This window comes from Ranitomeya variabilis, chromosome 1 (genome assembly GCF_051348905.1).
Source record: "Ranitomeya variabilis isolate aRanVar5 chromosome 1, aRanVar5.hap1, whole genome shotgun sequence".
Classification (NCBI taxonomy): Eukaryota; Metazoa; Chordata; class Amphibia; order Anura; family Dendrobatidae; genus Ranitomeya; species Ranitomeya variabilis.
The window spans coordinates 300,044,694-300,061,978 of NC_135232.1; the positions used below are offsets into that span (position 1 = coordinate 300,044,694).

The following is a 17,285-nucleotide window of genomic DNA, read 5'->3' on the forward strand; positions in this document are numbered from 1 at the left end:
GCCCCTGAGATCCAGACTGGACACCTGACCAAGTCAGTGCAAATCAAATTGCTCATCCTTGTGGTTCCACCATGAAGGAAAAATCGTTGACCGTGTCATGGAGTAGTAATATACAATAGCGCACTGGTAAAAGTGTTTTATACAGGGATCAGACTGGAATATCTCAGTAAAAACATGCCGCGTGTTATGTGGGCAACAACTATTGTTTTGCTATCGTGGCTTCTTTTGAGGCTAAGATCACACAATCATATTTCCGCCTGACTGTGAAAAATCTGACCTCAAATGGACCAATATTATTTAACCTGTTCAGAATTTCTTTTTTTTATGACCCAAATCTGTGTGTTAAAAAAAAAATCACAGCCTGCACCAGTTTCTTCTGAATGTCAGGTGAGACTTGCCTCCTCACATTTATGGGTGCACCCAAAAATGGTTCCAATACGGATCACCCACATATCATCTAATTTTTATGGATACATTGTAGTTCATAACAGAATAAACTATACTTATTCTTGTAAATGCTCAGCAGCTTTGTTCAAAGTGTTTACATCCGGCAGCCACAGGGGCAAAAACAGCTGACGGTGGGGGGGCGTTAGGCGTTGGACCCCCACCGATATGCTATTAATTAATGACTTGTCCTGCAGATTGGTGGTCAAATACCTACGCCTTGACAACCCCCTTAAATCTTTCACCTCAAGAATGTTTGGAATAAATGTAAATGTTTAGCTTGTTTCTGTAGAACTATAAATCTCAGCATGCCATCAGTGACATTAGCAGATGACTACATTGCTTAGTACATGCCTCAGGCTGCTGGAAGCGGAGAGGGATGTGAGAGTAGATATAGGCGTTATTTTGAGGTTTGGGAGGGGATCTGGGAGGAAATGTTGCTGCTGAGGAGGAGGGGTGGGGAATGCTGCAGTGTGGAAGGAGTAGGAGGTGAAGTCTATCCACATAAGGACAGGTGGGGCTGGAGTATGAATGAGGGGTTTCTACAACATTTGACACTTTCCTGTTTCTCTGGGGGACTGGATACAAAGACTCAGTCAGCCCTGGGTGACAATATAGGACCTGACTGGAGTGGACTCACTGCAAATACTTTCTAGGACCTCAATCTCCAGCTTCTTATTCTAGGATCCTGTCTGTTGTCAGAGGCTGTGAAAACCAGGTATGTTCTGTTACTGACTGTCCGGGTGGGCCACACAAGATCAGCGATTTCTTTACTACTGTGGGGTCCACCTTCCGCACTCACGTCTTCTGTAATAGGAACAGATATCAGAACTCGTACTGGGGACGGACACACCACAGCCAACCCACTGACTATAGCCGGGGTCCGTTATGTTTCTCTCATGGTGCCGGTCAATTTTTTTTCTGAAAAGTTAGCGCATTATGTCATTGATTTTGGTAAAAAATGACAGAATTTGTGAGGAAGCTTCCTAATCTAGTCTAGCAATGGGCTTTTCTTTTTTCGTCTTGTGGTATTTGTTGACTTTTTTTGCGTCAAATTCTTTAAAATTGTATATGTGGTTCATGAATTTTGCTGCAATTTTTTTTTTTTTTTTTTAAAGAATCTATGTTTGTCTTTAACTGGTTTTGTGACTTTTTAGCACAAAAAAAGTTGCACGTTTCACAAAAATATCTGATTAATTGGAGTGTGAAATCACTTCAGTAGAGTAATGAAGTATGTTTCCGACACAAAATTGCAAAAAAATGTCGCTGTTCATGAATCGGCTGAGAACATCTGGAAACTTTAAAACCTTGCCCACAGGCCAACACATATAAAAAAGGGTGCAAATTAAAATAATAAGGGATAAAAAACAGGCAAAAAATACTTACAAAAAAGGTGCAAATGCAATACTGAATGGGGCTATGATTTGTGCAATGATGTAGAAATGTGCTGCTGTAGATGTATTGTAAGTTACAGTGTGCATATAGTCAATGACTACAAACGAATAGATGTGAAGCATAGAAAACATGGCGATCTGAACAAAGATGACACGACACTCGTGCTGAGTGATGACTGACCGATTCCTTTGAGAGAAGAGGTTGACATTGTGACACGAATGTGAAAAATAATTCCAAATACAATCTAGGGATTGTGTAAGTGAGGCTCATTTCATAATTTAAAGGGGTTTCTCCTATCACAAGGTTATGCCATCACTTTATGCGATTTAGGACCTCTGGGAACCCCATGGATTCTGAGAATGTAGGGGCTGTGGCGCTGATCCGTCCCCTTGTATGCGTTACTGGTACAGCTGTGCAGGGGATGCAGCCTACAAATATGTCCGGAGATAAGTTTTCTCTTCTATGGAGACTACACTATGTTCCAAATTATTATGCAAATTACATTTTTATCAGATTTTCCTAAATGGTCGGTGCAAATGACAGTCAGTCTAATAAAAGTCATCACCCGTTAGAGAATACATCAAATTTTATTGAAGAAACCTCCCAATGATAACAGTATAATCTCCAAAATGAATAAAAACTCAAAATGCACTGTTCCAAATTATTAAGCACAGTAGAATTTCTAAACACTTGATATGTTTTAAAGAACTGAAAATGCTCATTTGTGGAATTTGCAGCATTAGGAGGTCACATTCACTGAACAAAAAAGCTATTTAACGCCAAAACATCCTAACAGGCCAAGTTACATGTTACCATAGGAACCCTTCTTTGATGTCACCTTCACAATTCTTGCATCCATTGAACTTGTGAGTTTTTGGAGAGTTTCTGCTTGTATTTCTTTGCATGAAGTTGGAATAACCTCCCAGAGCTGCTGTTTTGATGTGAACTGCCTCCCACCCTCATAGACCTTTTGCTTGATGATCCTCTAAAGGTTCTCTATAGGGTTGAGGTCAGGGGAAGATGGTGGCCACACCATGAGTTTATCTCCTTTTATGCCCATAGTAGCCAATGACTCAGAGGTATTCTTTGCAGCATCAGATGAGGCATTGTCAGCATGAAGATGATTTTGCTCCTGAAGGCACGTTTCTGCTTTTTATACCATGGAGGAAAGTTGTCAGTCAGAAACTCTATATACTTTGCACAGGTCATTTTCACACCTTCAGGAACCTTAAAGGGGTTGTCCACTACTTTCAGTTATCCCCCCAATGTATCCCCCCGGGGCCCCTGATGAATTGTGTAAATACCTTGCGTTGCCATTTTCTCCTGTGAGCGGCGCTATGCTGGTGGCTGAGTCTGGGTCACGTGACCCCCAGGCTGCAGCCACCGCTTATTTCCGCCGACGTCACGTCAATTTCCAGACTCTGGAAATTGACATGACGTCAGCAGCAGGCGTGTCCCAGCCGCACAGTCAGAGCAGTCACTCATCAAGAGTGACTGGGCTGTGGGCGGGGCTGGGGGCTGCCTGCGGGGCTGTGCTGGGGGCGGGCGGGGCTAGGCAGGGATCATTGTCCCGGCGCGGTGTCTGCACGCTGGTAAGGGTGCTCTGTGTGCTGGCGCCGGTGCTCTGTGTGCCGGCGCCGTTGCGGGTGCTCTGTGTGCCGGCGCCGGTATGTGCGTGCCGGTGCGGGTGCTCTGTGTGCCGGCGCCGTTGCGGAGCTCTGTGTGCTGGCGCCGGTGCTCTGTGTGCCGGTGCGGGTGCTCTGTGTGCCGGTGCGGGTGCTCTGTGTGCCGGCGCCGGTATGTGCGTGCCGGTGCCGGGCTTCTGCGTGCCGGCACCGGTATGTGCTGGGTCTGCTGGGGGTGGTGGTATTTGGGGTATGTGTGTGTGTCTCTCTCTCTCTCTGTGTGCAGGCATTGTCCGATGGGACTACAAGTCCCATCGGGCTCTGCCTGCTACAGTGACAGTGAGTGACACATTAGCCAATGATGGGACAGTAGTAGTCCCATCATCCGGCTAATGTGAATGTAAAAAAAAAAAAAGAAATGCACATATACAGTACATACATACAACACACACCATGTGACATGTAACAACATGCGACATGTGACAACATACGACATGCAATACCATGCGACGACATGCACCATGCGACAACATGCACCATGTGACAACATGCACCATGCGACGACTTGCACCATGCGACAACATGCAACATATGACATGCACCATGCGGCGACATGCACCATGTGCCTACATGCACCATGTGACGACATGTGACAGGTACCATGCGACGACATGCGACATGCAACATGTGACAACATGCACCATGCGACGACATGCAACATGTACCATGCGACAACATGCAACATGTGACAACTAGTGTTGAGCATTCCGATACTGCAAGTATCGGGTATCGGCCGATACTTGCTGTATCGGAATTCCGATACCGAGATCCGATACTTTTGTGGTATCGGGTATCGAAACAACATTAATGTAATAATGTGTAAAAGAGAGAATTAAAATAAAAAATATTGCTATACTCACCTCTCCGACGCAGCCCGGACCTCAGCGAGGGAACCGGCAGCGTTGTTTGTTTAAAATTCGCGCGTTTACTTGGTTACGTGAAGTCCCGGCTTGTGATTGGTCGCGGCGGCCATGTTGCCGGGACGCGGACCAATCACAGCAAGCCGTGACGTAATTTCAGGTCCTTGCAGGATTTTAAAATTACGTTCCGGCGTTGTGATTGGGCGCGTCGTGGTCACATGGCCGCCGCGACCAATCACAACGCCAGAACGTAGTTTTAAAATCCTGCAGGACCTGAAATTACGTCACGGCTTGCTGTGATTGGTCCGCGTCCCGGCAACATGGCCGCCGCGACCAATCACAAGCCGTGACGTCACGGGAGGCTGGACACGCACACATTTTAAAATGCGCGCGTCCAGCCTCCCGGCTTGTGATTGGTTGACCGCGATGCAACCAATCACAAGCCGGGACGTCACGGGAGGCTGGACAAGCGCGCATTTTAAAATACGCGCGTGTCCAGCCTCCCGTGATTGGTTGTGTCGCCCATGTGACTGCGGCGCAACCAATCACAACGCCGGGACGTAATTTTAAAATCCTGCAGGACCTGAAATTACGTCACGGCTTTCAAGTATCGGACGGTATCGCTCAACACTAGTGACAACATGCACCATGCGGCGACATGCACCATGCGTCGACATGCACCATGCGTCGACATGCACCATGCGACGACATGCAACATGCAACGACATGCAACATGCGACGACATGTGACATGTACCATGCGACATGCAACATATGACATGCACCATGCGACGACATGCCCCATGCGACGACATGCACCATGCGACGACATGCACCATGCGACGACATGCACCATGCGACGACATGCAACATGTGACATGCGACATGAAACATGCCACATGCAGTACGTACGTACATACATACAGTACATACATACTACATACAGTACATATAACATAGAGTACATACTCACCATCACTTGTCACTTTGTTCCCCGAAGCCATTGTCATCTGTAAAAAAATATTAAAATAATAAACAAACAATATACTCCCTGATCCGCAGAAATCCAATTAAAACGAGTGTCCCACGACGATCTCCCGTGGAGAGCAGGAGCATCTGCTGATGCGACCACTCTCTAGGGGCACCAGGAATACAATGAGGGGAGGAAGGTATTCCACCACAATGTATTCCTCACAATGTATTCCTACGCCCCTGTGAGAAAATAGTCCCTAGTCTCACTTTATGCCATTGCTGTTGAGAAATTTTCACAGGCAGCAATTGGCATAAAGTGAGATTTGTCCTAAGGTAACCTCTCAGTGATGCACTGCAGGAGCCATTGTCTCCTGTCTGTGTGTCACTGAGGGTCCTATAGAGCAGTGACATCACCCGATGTCACTGTTCTATAGGGGAGATCGGCGTGGGACACTCATTATTAATTGGACTACGGTGGACAGGTAGTATACGGGTTATTATTTTACGTTTTTTGCAGGGTCTGAAATATGGTAAGTATGGTTAAATGAAGAAATACTTTTTTCCTAATGTGTGTGTTTTATTAACCTTTTATTAATATTGGATTAGTAATGGATAGGTGTCTTATTGACGCCTCTCCGTTATTAACCCGGCTTAATGTCACCTTACAATAGCAAGGAGACATTAACCCCTTATTACCCCATATCCCACCACTACACGGGAGTGGGAAGAGAGGGGCTAAGTGCCGGAATTGGCGCATCTTACAGATGCGCCATTTCCGGGGCAGCTGCGGACTGGTATTTGTAGCCAGGGGGGGCCAATATCCATGGCCCCTCTCTAGGCTATGAATATCAGCCGGCAGCTGTCTGCGTAGCCTTTCTGGCTATAAAATATAGGGGGACCCCACGTCATTTTTTTTTTTTGGGGGGGTCCCCCTATTTTAATAGCCAGTAAAGGCTACGCAGACAGCTGCGGGCTGATATTCATAGCAGGCTACAAATATTGGCCCCCGGACGTCGGCTTTCCCCCTCTGGTGCAGAAAATTGTGCGGGAGCCCACGCCGTTTTTTTTTTTATTACATAAACATATTGTTTATTAACCCCTTTCTGCCAGCTGACGGAATAGTACGTCAGCTGGCAGTATCCCCCACTTTGAGGTGGGCTTCGCGGTGAGCCCACTTCAAAGCCGCAACATGTCAGCTGTTTTCAATACAAAAATAAAAAATGTACTTGATCGCTAAACGGCATAGCGAGAAAAAAAAATCAAAAGCCAAAATTATGTTTTTTTGGTTGCCGCGACATTGCATTAAAATGCAATAATGGGCGATCAAAAGAACGTATCTGCACAAAAGTGGTATCATTAAAAACGTCAGCTCGGCGCGCAAAAATTAGCCCTCACCCGACACGATATCTCAGAAAATATAGATGCTACAGGTATCAGAAAATGGCGCAATTATTTTATTTATTTTTAGCAAAGTTTTGAAATTTTTTTTACCACTTAGATAAAAAATAACCTAGACATGTTTGGTGTCTATGAACTCGTAATGACCTGGAGAATCATAATGGCAGGTCAGTTTTATGCTGTATGCACACGTTGCAGATTTGGGTGCAGAATTGTCTGCACAAAATCTGCATCTCCTTGCAGAGAATGCAGCTGCGTTTTGGATGCATTTTTTTTCACGTTTTTTTCATGTTTTTGCGCGGTTTTGATGCGGCTTTTTTGTTTGGTTTTGCTGCAGTATTTGGTGCGGTTTTTTTGCGTGGTTTTGATTCAGGTTTTTGATGCTTTTTTATGCAGTTTTTGGTGAAGATTTGATGCAGTATTTGGTGCGGTTTTGATGCAGGTTTTGGTGCGGTTATGATGCAGTTTTTGGTGCAGTTTTTGCGCGCTTTAGATGCATTTTTTTTATTTTTTTGGTGCGGTTTTTGCGTGTTTTTTGTTCGTTTTTGTATGCGTTTTTGAAAGCTAAAGTATTATTGAACATTATTGAGTGATGTCATTTCTGTCCAACCTCCTCTTTTACATTTGTCCAACCCACACTCAATTACACACAGATAGATAGACATATAGATGATAGATGAAATGGATAGACAGAGCTACATATAGATAGATCTATAGATGCATACATCTATCTATTCCTATATCTATCTATAGATATATGTGGATAGATATATCTATTGATAGATGTATGGATAGTGTAGGGTGCGTGTCCACTGTCCGGATTACATCCGAATTAGCTGCAGATTGGATGCTGCGTACTTGTAGTCCCATTGGATGATCCCCGCACACACCCGAACAGTCCCCCACAGCGTCACACACACCCGAACAGTCTCGCACACACCCGAACAGTCCCGCACAGCGCCACACACATCCAAACAGTTCCCCACAAACAGCCCGCAGACCCCGCACACACCTGAACAGCACTGCACACATCCGAACAGCCCGCAGACCCAGCACACACATACACGCACACCGTCACTGCCCACATTCCGCCCGCCAGGGCCGGACTGGCCATCGGGCACTTCTGGCAAATGCCAGAAGGGCCGGTGCCAGTCGTGGGCCGCTCAATCCTCCTCCCCCTGCCGCCGCCGACTCACCCCCCTGCCGCCGCCGACTCACCCCCCTTTTTTTTTTTTTCCTTACTGGACTGTGGGGACATTGTCGGGGGGGGAGGAGGAGGAGAGATGCTGGCTGTGCTGGATATACCACTGTGCGGGCTGTGCTGGATATACCACTGTGCGGGCTGTGCTGTATATACCACTGTGCGGGCTGTGCTGTATATACCACTGTGCTGGCTTTGCTGTATATACCACTGTGCGGGATGTGCTGGATATACCACTGTGCGGGCTGTGCTGTATATACCACTGTGCGGGCTGTGCTGTATATACCACTGTGCGGGCTGTGCTGTATATACCACTGTGCGGGCTGTGCTGTATATAGCACTGTGTGGGCTGTGCTGGATATACCACTGTGCGGGCTGTGCTGGATATACCACTGTGCGGGCTGTGCTGGATATACCACTGTGCGGGCTGTGCTGGATATACCACTGTGCGGGCTGTGCTGGATATACCACTGTGCGGGCTGTGCTGGATATACCGCTGTGCTGGATATACCACTGTGCGGGCTGTGCTGGATATACCACTGTGCGGGCTGTGCTGGATATACCACTGTGCGGGCTGTGCTGGATATACCACTGTGCGGGCTGTGCTGGATATACCACTGTGCGGGCTGTGCTGGATATACCACTGTGCGGGCTGTGCTGGATATACCACTGTGCGGGCTGTGCTGGATATACCACTGTGCGGGCTGTGCTGGATATACCACTGTGCGGGCTCTGCTGTATATACCACTGTGCGGGCTCTGCTGTATATACCACTGTTCGGGCTCTGCTGTATATACCACTGTGCGGGCTGTGCTGTATATACCACTGTGCGGGCTGTGCTGGATATACCACTGTGCGGGCTGTGCTGGATATACCACTGTGCGGGCTGTGCTGGATATACCACTGTGCGGGCTGTGCTGGATATACCACTGTGCGGGCTGTGCTGGATATACCACTGTGCGGGCTGTGCTGGATATACCACTGTGCGGGCTGTGCTGGATATACCACTGTGCGGGCTGTGCTGTATATACCACTGTGCGGGCTGTGCTGTATATACCACTGTGCGGGCTGTGCTGTATATACCACTGTGCGGGCTGTGCTGTATATAGCACTGTGTGGGCTGTGCTGGATATACCACTGTGCGGGCTGTGCTGGATATACCACTGTGCGGGCTGTGCTGGATATACCACTGTGCGGGCTGTGCTGGATATACCACTGTGCGGGCTGTGCTGGATATACCACTGTGCGGGCTGTGCTGGATATACCGCTGTGCTGGATATACCACTGTGCGGGCTGTGCTGGATATACCACTGTGCGGGCTGTGCTGGATATACCACTGTGCGGGCTGTGCTGGATATACCACTGTGCGGGCTGTGCTGGATATACCACTGTGCGGGCTGTGCTGGATATACCACTGTGCGGGCTGTGCTGGATATACCACTGTGCGGGCTGTGCTGGATATACCACTGTGCGGGCTGTGCTGGATATACCACTGTGCGGGCTCTGCTGTATATACCACTGTGCGGGCTCTGCTGTATATACCACTGTTCGGGCTCTGCTGTATATACCACTGTGCGGGCTGTGCTGTATATACCACTGTGCGGGCTGTGCTGGATATACCACTGTGCGGGCTGTGCTGGATATACCACTGTGCGGGCTGTGCTGGATATACCACTGTGCGGGCTGTGCTGGATATACCACTGTGCGGGCTGTGCTGGATATACCACTGTGCGGGCTGTGCTGGATATACCACTGTGCGGGCTGTGCTGGATATACCACTGTGCGGGCTGTGCTGGATATACCACTGTGCGGGCTGTGCTGGATATACCACTGTGCGGGCTGTGCTGGATATACCACTGTGCGGGCTGTGCTGGATATACCACTGTGCGGGCTGTGCTGGATATACCACTGTGCGGGCTGTGCTGGATATACCACTGTGCGGGCTGTGCTGGATATACCACTGTGCGGGCTGTGCTGGATATACCACTGTGCGGGCTGTGCTGGATATACCACTGTGCGGGCTGTGCTGGATATACCACTGTGCGGGCTGTGCTGGATATACCACTGTGCGGGCTGTGCTGGATATACCACTGTGCGGGCTGTGCTGGATATACCACTGTGCGGGCTGTGCTGGATATACCACTGTGCGGGCTGTGCTGGATATACCACTGTGCGGGCTGTGCTGGATATACCACTGTGCGGGCTGTGCTGGATATACCACTGTGCGGGCTGTGCTGGATATACCACTGTGCGGGCTGTGCTGGATATACCACTGTGCGGGCTGTGCTGGATATACCACTGTGCGGGCTGTGCTGGATATACCACTGTGCGGGCTGTGCTGGATATACCACTGTGCGGGCTGTGCTGGATATACCACTGTGCGGGCTGTGCTGGATATACCACTGTGCGGGCTGTGCTGGATATACCACTGTGCGGGCTGTGCTGGATATACCACTGTGCGGGCTGTGCTGCATATACCACTGTGCGGGCTGTGCTGGATATACCACTGTGCGGGCTGTGCTGCATATACCACTGTGCGGGCTGTGCTGGATATACCACTGTGCGGGCTGTGCTGGATATACCACTGTGCGGGCTGTGCTGGATATACCACTGTGCGGGCTGTGCTGGATATACCACTGTGCGGGCTGTGCTGGATATACCACTGTGCGGGCTCTGCTGGATATACCACTGTGCGGGCTGTGCTGGATATACCACTGTGCGGGCTGTGCTGGATATACCACTGTGCGGGCTGTGCTGGATATACCACTGTGCGGGCTGTGCTGGATATACCACTGTGCGGGCTGTGCTGGATATACCACTGTGCGGGCTGTGCTGGATATACCACTGTGCGGGCTGTGCTGGATATACCACTGTGCGGGCTGTGCTGGATATACCACTGTGCGGGCTGTGCTGGATATACCACTGTGCGGGCTGTGCTGGATATACCACTGTGCGGGCTGTGCTGGATATACCACTGTGCGGGCTGTGCTGGATATACCACTGTGCGGGCTGTGCTGCATATACCACTGTGCGGGCAGTGCTGGATATACCACTGTGCGGGCTGTGCTGCATATACCACTGTGCGGGCTGTGCTGGATATACCACTGTGCGGGCTGTGCTGGATATACCACTGTGCGGGCTGTGCTGGATATACCACTGTGCGGGCTGTGCTGTATATACCACTGTGCGGTCTGTGCTGTATATACCACTGTGCGGGCTGTGCTGCATATACCACTGTGCGGGCTGTGCTGTATATACCACTGTGCGGTCTGTGCTGTATATACCACTGTGCGGGCTGTGCTGGATATACCACTGTGCGGGCTGTGCTGGATATACCACTGTGCGGGCTGTGCTGCATATACCACTGTGCGGGCAGTGCTGGATATACCACTGTGCGGGCTGTGCTGCATATACCACTGTGCGGGCTGTGCTGGATATACCACTGTGCGGGCTGTGCTGGATATACCACTGTGCGGGCTGTGCTGGATATACCACTGTGCGGGCTGTGCTGGATATACCACTGTGCGGTCTGTGCTGGATATACCACTGTGCGGGCTGTGCTGGATATACCACTGTGCGGGCTGTGCTGGATATACCACTGTGCGGGCTGTGCTGGATATACCACTGTGCGGGCTGTGCTGGATATACCACTGTGCGGGCTGTGCTGGATATACCACTGTGCGGGCTGTGCTGGATATACCACTGTGCGGGCTGTGCTGGATATACCACTGTGCGGGCTGTGCTGGATATACCACTGTGCGGGCTGTGCTGGATATACCACTGTGCGGGCTGTGCTGGATATACCACTGTGCGGGCTGTGCTGGATATACCACTGTGCGGGCTGTGCTGGATATACCACTGTGCGGGCTGTGCTGGATATACCACTGTGCGGGCTGTGCTGGATATACCACTGTGCGGGCTGTGCTGGATATACCACTGTGCGGGCTGTGCTGGATATACCACTGTGCGGGCTGTGCTGGATATACCACTGTGCGGGCTGTGCTGGATATACCACTGTGCGGGCTGTGCTGCATATACCACTGTGCGGGCTGTGCTGGATATACCACTGTGCGGGCTGTGCTGCATATACCACTGTGCGGGCTGTGCTGGATATACCACTGTGCGGGCTGTGCTGGATATACCACTGTGCGGGCTGTGCTGGATATACCACTGTGCGGGCTGTGCTGGATATACCACTGTGCGGGCTGTGCTGGATATACCACTGTGCGGGCTCTGCTGGATATACCACTGTGCGGGCTGTGCTGGATATACCACTGTGCGGGCTGTGCTGGATATACCACTGTGCGGGCTGTGCTGGATATACCACTGTGCGGGCTGTGCTGGATATACCACTGTGCGGGCTGTGCTGGATATACCACTGTGCGGGCTGTGCTGCATATACCACTGTGCGGGCTCTGCTGTATATAACACTGTGCGGGCTAAACAAGTAAAATGCTGCATATTCAGATTGTTTTTGCCGAAACAAAAATCATTGTTCTCAGCAGCACATCGCCGCTGTAAACTGTAGATGTGCTGCTGATAACATGATACTGTATGGGGATCGGTTAGTGATCTGTTAGTGATCGTTCTGTCCCATCATTCTTTCTCAGACGGTGGAAAGAGGCCGGGAAACAAGCGTTGAACAACTTCAGTATTGTCGATCAAACTCATTTAGTGGCCTGAGATCAGCGCATGTAAATACAACTGAAATGCTTTTGTGTGATGTGCAATATGTTAGCATTTGGGGCCCCATTTTAAACTTTGCCTAGGCGTAGAGCCCCACTTTGCCTAAAACCGGCCCTGCCTACAAGTGTACAAAGATATTATACAGTCACCATGTGACAAGTGGGCCTGTGTAACTTCAAATGCCAGGGCTGAATTTTAGTCCCAGTCCGGCTCTGCCGCCCACACACTTCCATCCTCCCGAACTGCAGCGTTTCTCGGACCCACATCCGCATCTAAACTGCAGATCTTTTTTACATCTGCCGTTTTGCTGCGGATGTGCCCGACTCCATAAAAGTCTATGGGTGCAGAGAAATGCTGCAGTTCGGCACAAAAGAAGTGACATGCTGCAGAGAAAAAAAAAGCTGTGTTTCGGTGCGGCCTTTTCCGCAGCATGTGCACAACAAGTCTGCGGCTCCCATAGACTTACATTGGTTGTTGTGCTCTACACTGCGGATTTGATGCAATTCAGTGCAGCAAAAAACCCTGCGGATCTGCAATCAAATCCACAACGTGTGCACACAGCCTTAGCATTTAGTGACCCTAGCAAAAAAGCCAAGCAAAAAACAAGTGTCGGATTGCACTTTTTTTGCAATTTCATTGCACTTTGCCTTTTTTTGCACATTTTCTGTTACACGACATGCTAAAACCAATGGTGTCGTTCAAAAGTAGAACTTTTCCCGCAAAAAATAAGCCCTCACATGGCCATATTGACGGAAAAATTATGGCTCTGGAAAGAAGGGGAGCGATAAACGAAAAAAGCTCCAGTGGTGAAGGGGTTTAGAAACATGGATATGGACATATCTATGGAAATAGACATAGATATATAGATATATCTGTATCTATCTATCTATTATCTATTACCTATCTATCCCATATCTATCTGTCTATCTATCTATCTATCTATCTATCTATCTATCTATCTATCTATCTATCTATCTATGTGTAATGGAGTGTAGGTTGGACACATGTAAAAGAGGATGTTGGACAGAAATGACATCACAAATCTTTTTGAAGCTAGAGGAGGGAGGGGTTTGGGTGTGTTTTGGAGAGGGTGTGGTAGGTTCGTGCTTAGTAGCAGTGCAATGCATCATGGAACTTGTAGTATTAGAGCACAATAACTCAGGAGAAAGGAAGTTGTCGATTAACCCCATGAGAGCTGAATCCAGCACTGAAAATGTGCTGCTACAGCATGATAAAAGGTAATATTGCTAAAATAAACACAGTAGATGTTTTCAGTGGCACATAATAGCAAGATTTATGAAAAAAAAAAAAAAAAAAAAAAAGGTTATAGTAGTGGACAACTTTTTTAAAGGGCCCTACCAGCTGTTTCCCATGATTCTGGCCCAAAACATGACTCCTCTGCAGCGCCCCCACCGCCGCAGGGCCAAGGGGTACCCGGTACCGGGCCTCTGAGTCTCTGCTCTGGGGTTGTCACGGTGGCTAGGCCCGGTCCGTGACCCCGCTGGTGGGGAGGCGACGTACAGTGAATGATAGATGTGGATGGTGGTGGTGGTGCGGTGCAGTAAATAACGAGGACACCAGGTTGCAGTCTCTTTACCTCTTTACTGAAGATCTCTGGGTCCTCAGTCTGGCGTCCGGATAACCAGGCTGCGCAAGTCCGGCCGGTCCAATGGCACCTCCAGAGTTCTCTTTGCAGGTGGAAATCTGTGCCTTCCTGCTAGCGCTATGTGTTGTGGTCCTTCCCTGCTGTGCTTACGGAAAGTCCCCACAACCGTTGTGTCTGTTTCTTATGTTCCCTCACAACTCGTTCAGATGATGTTCTTCTCCTCCGTCCCTCCCTGATGTTCTGGTTAGGACGGCACCCATATGACGAGTAGGCTCGGAGCTCTTCCGGGACCCTAGAGTCGCCCCTCTCCTAGTGCGCCCCCCATGTCTTCATAGGTGATGTATGTGAGACAACCCGCCTGAGACTGACTGTCCTGCTGTTGGTTTGAAGTATTGCTTGGAGCTAGATATATTAATACTTCCTCGGCGTTCCGGCCGCCGGTTGTGCGCCTCAGTAGGATGTTGCCTCGGTCTTACAGCACGACTCCTACCGGTATTTCTCCTCTTGCTTTGATCTCGTTTCTCACTCAGCACAATCTATCTCGCTTCCAATCTTTCCTTGGGCACCGCCGCTATACTGAGCAGGCACGGTCCCGTTACGTTCTCTTCAATTGCCAGGCCTCTGTCAGGATCCCACCCCCGACAGGGGCCCTACCGAATCTTCCCCCACAACACCCTCTGCCACAAGGTGTTGCCTGGTTCCAACCCAGTCAGCTTTCTCCCTAACTTCCTGCCTGACCCCCAGTTTTACCAGTATGTGAGGAGTGGCCTAATGAATAGAACCCTTAGCTCCCCCTGGAGGCCCGGCTGTGAAATATATTGGTGTCTGTGATACCTGGTCAGATGACCTCCTTCAGTGCCATCAGACGTACCATAGCTCCCCTTAGCGGCGGAGCCACAGTACTGCAACGACCAGGACTCTGGGGCGCTGCACCTCCACCTCCTCGCTGAAGTTGCAGCCTTGTTGGGACATGGTGGCCATCCACCAACCATCCACAACTCCATCCATCTGGACCATCCAGGGTTGCTCAACACTTATCAGTAAACAAGACTGTTTGGAAATTAGTCTTCATGTATGTCTGGGCCCAATACAACCATTTCTGCTTGTGAACACTGTTTAGGGATGGCTGAATAGTAGGTTTATGCACCACAGCAAGCCTTTGAAGGAGCCTACACCTTGAGGTTTGAGGGACTCCAGAGGCACCAGCAGCTTCAGATATCTGTTTGCTGCTTTGTAATGGCTTTTTAGCAGCTGCTCTCTTAATCCGATGAACTTGCCTGGTAGAAATCTTCCTCATTATGCCTTTATCAGCACAAACACATTTGTGCTCAGATACAGCCACAAATCTCTTAACAGTACGATGATCACGCTTATGTTTTTGGAAAATTTCTAATGTTTTCATCCCTTCACCAAGGCATTGCACTATTTGATGCTTTTCAGCAGCAGAGAGATCCTTTTTCTTTCCCATGTTACTTGAAAACTGTGACCTGCTTAATAATGTGGAACATCATTTTTAAGTAGTTTTCCTTTAATTAGAATCACCTGGAAAACCAATTATCACATGTGTTTAAGATTGATTTCAGTGATCCATTGAGCCCTGAGACACAATACCATCCATGAGTTTATTTGAAAAACAAAACAAGTAAATCTTTATGACACTTAAATGCAATTTGCATAATAATTTGGAACACAGTGTACATTGAAGTATAAGGGTTTAAAAAAACAATGTTATTTTTAATAAAGACTATTAGCAACTTTTCCCATAATAATTGGATATCGTAATGTCCACATGTTGGAACATATCAGCTGCTTTTGTTTGTATATTGTGTACGGTGTATATAGTCTTACCATTGCTACTTTAAAGAAAAATGATTATTTTGCATTTTCTTTTAGGGCGCGGTTAGATGTCCGAGATCGGACCGTAATGCACAGACTGGCCACGGGTCTCCCCGCTTCATATGTTTCTATGAGGCTGTCGCTCTCTGTTTAGGAGAGCCGAGGCCAGTCCAGTCTGAATGTGCATACTTGAAGCTAAACAGGCCTAGAATCCAAGCTTTCATGGTAGATCATGTATTCCCCTGGTAGCTGAGGTGTGCCAAAATCTTGCATTTAGAGCTTATTTAAAGGGTTTGTCCCCTGTCACCCTCTTGAAAAAAATAAATAATTCATGCGTGCCATGATAAAAAAAAAAATAAAAAAATAAGCCACTACTTGCTCTCTAGATCTAGGGCCGCGTCTCTGTTGCTGCCATAATGTTATGTCGTCAGCATTGCAGCCTATCGCTGAGCTCAACGGCTATGCTGACCTATTGGCATGAGCCGCCAAGCACAGTTATAGGCCACACTATTGATGTCACATCAACAACAGACTGGGGGCATAGCCCTGGAACCTTGCAGATTTCAATGTTTTTATCAAGGCAGACATGTCACCAATTTTGACATACATCAACTAAAACTATCATCTTATTCAGTGCCTGTGCTGCATTCCATAAATGGTTATATAACCCTTGACATCCCCCCCCCCCCAAATTTAAAGTTCTCCCACGCTGTATGTTTATCCTGCCGGTCTGGTCAGAGAAGTGTCCATTCTGGGCTCTCTACACCTCCTCCCGGCTGCTGCTCGCTGTCCTCCTGCTTTGACGTAGAAGATGTCTCCTGTGACATCCATATAGCTGGGAAAAATCCTGCCCTGAGAAATCGCCGGCTCGGTCCTGCGCACTATTCTCTGGTCTACTGCAGGCAGAACCTCAAATATCAGTGTGCATGGGCACAGCAAAGGCCGCTAAATAGTTTCAGTACATGAGCCGGAAAGACGTTTGCTGACGCATGTGGAGTGCCCGCTAAGGCCGTGGGGGTACTCGGGCCGGGTCCGGTGGTCATTAAAGGAGTCCATGGCCCTGGGCGTCCAAGTTAAAGGGAAGTGTGTTGCACACCAGGGCAATGGGGACACTCGGTACCGAGTCCGGTCGCTCTTAAAGGGGATGTCACGGTGGCTGTGACCCGGCCCGTGGCCCTGGGACTCAACAAATAGGGGAAAGTC

General features: G+C 48.8%; 1 protein-coding gene across 1 annotated transcript in view; it reads left to right on the top strand.

Annotated features, from left to right (window-relative positions):
• The first annotated feature begins 860 nt into the window (after positions 1–860).
• TRPV4 (transient receptor potential cation channel subfamily V member 4) overlaps positions 861–17,285 on the top strand; it is a 165,571-nt gene continuing 149,146 nt past the window's right edge. The window contains exon 1 of the mRNA XM_077295721.1: positions 861–1,162. The gene's annotated coding sequence lies outside the window, so the exon portion shown is untranslated. The remainder of the gene's footprint in view (positions 1,163–17,285) is intronic.